The sequence below is a fragment of the Octopus bimaculoides genome, chromosome 25 (genome assembly GCF_001194135.2).
Source record: "Octopus bimaculoides isolate UCB-OBI-ISO-001 chromosome 25, ASM119413v2, whole genome shotgun sequence".
Taxonomy (NCBI): Eukaryota; Metazoa; Mollusca; class Cephalopoda; order Octopoda; family Octopodidae; genus Octopus; species Octopus bimaculoides.
Window position 1 is genome coordinate 28,999,500 of NC_069005.1, and position 1,495 is coordinate 29,000,994.

The following is a 1,495-nucleotide window of genomic DNA, read 5'->3' on the forward strand; positions in this document are numbered from 1 at the left end:
TTTCATCTCTTCGTGGTTAATGAAATAAAATACCAGTTGGTATCGACCAATTCCCTGCCCTCAAAATTTCAGGCATTGTGTCTAAATTGGAAACGAATTATTATCATTATCTTTTCGGCTTTTCACGTTCTGATTTCGAGTACCGCCCGTGTTAGCTTTGCTGTTCATCCCTCCGGGGTTGATGGAAGAAAGTACCAGTCAGATACTGAGGTCGTCGATAACGACTTCATCACATCCTCTCGAAATTGCTAGCCTTATGCCTACATCACAAACAATTATTATTATCCTCTCTCTCTCTCTCTCTCTCTCTCGTAAACCCTCTTCCTCGTCTTCCGGAAGATCTTCCAGCAGACTAGGGTCTGCTGCTATTCATAGCCATTCGAAGAAGCGAAAAGAAGAACAACACACATGAACACAAACTCACATGCACATATACACACACTCACGCGCGCGTTCACATGCACACGCTTTCGCGCGGGCGCTAATGCTCACATACGCGCACACACACACACACACGCGCGCGCACTTACGCACGCATGCACAGACTAATTCCTATTGCGGTCACATTGTGAGGGTTCATTACAATATTCGGTTTGAATAGCAAACCGATCCCTGTCTTCTTCCGTGGATCACCACAGGGTGCTCGCTCCATTGGCCAGCTCTCGCCGATAACGGAGGCTCTACGCAGTTGTCTGATGTCCTTAAAATAGCAGCCGAATCTCCCTAGAATTACATCGCATTGTCTTAAAAACAAACGAAGGACTTTGTGGATAATATAGTCCTACTAGCTACACACTGTCTGATTGAATTGAATAAGAAACAGGATGGATGGTCACGATTGGAACGTGTTGATTATACGTCTGGTCAGTGCTGGCCCGGGACTTAACAACAGCAGTATATAATATTCGATTTTCATGAAATAGCAGCTAGATCCCCCTCAAAGTACACCGTTTTTGTCTTAAAAAAAAAAAGAAAGCGCACTGAATAATGTAGTCTTAATACTGAGTATAATAAGAAATAAAGAAAAAACGGGATGGTCACGGCTGGAATATCCTGAAAATAAATCCGGCTTGATCAGACCTGGCCTCGGGCTAAACGGCAGAGGAACAATAACAGGAAGGACATATTGGATGATGTGTAGTCGCAGATGACACACGGTCTGAGTGAACTGAGACGGGACGTTCACGGCTGGAACGTCTTTGATCGTAGATATTACTTAACCAGAGCTGACCCGGGGTTGAACATGTCGCAACACCAAATAACCGGCCAGTTTTCCTGTCAAGGAACCTCTCACTAATTCGGTAGGTGTCCCGTGAACTTTTGTTTCGTTTTTTTTTTTTTTTTTTCAACTCGAAATTTCTTCTGCTCCACTGAACAACAACAACATCAACCACAACAACAACAACAATAATAATAATAATGTAAATAAATATTCTCTTTCGTTCTCTCTCTCTCTCTCTCACACACACAGTATCTATCTATCTATCTATACCTT

The 1,495-nt window shown here is 43.1% G+C and overlaps 1 protein-coding gene across 1 annotated transcript in view; it reads left to right on the forward strand.

Moving 5' to 3' along the window:
- The first annotated feature begins 144 nt into the window (after positions 1-144).
- Positions 145-1,495, forward strand: part of LOC106883896 (NAD(+) hydrolase sarm1) — a 125,880-nt gene continuing 124,529 nt past the window's right edge. The window contains exon 1 of the mRNA XM_052976646.1: positions 145-1,301. The gene's annotated coding sequence lies outside the window, so the exon portion shown is untranslated. The remainder of the gene's footprint in view (positions 1,302-1,495) is intronic.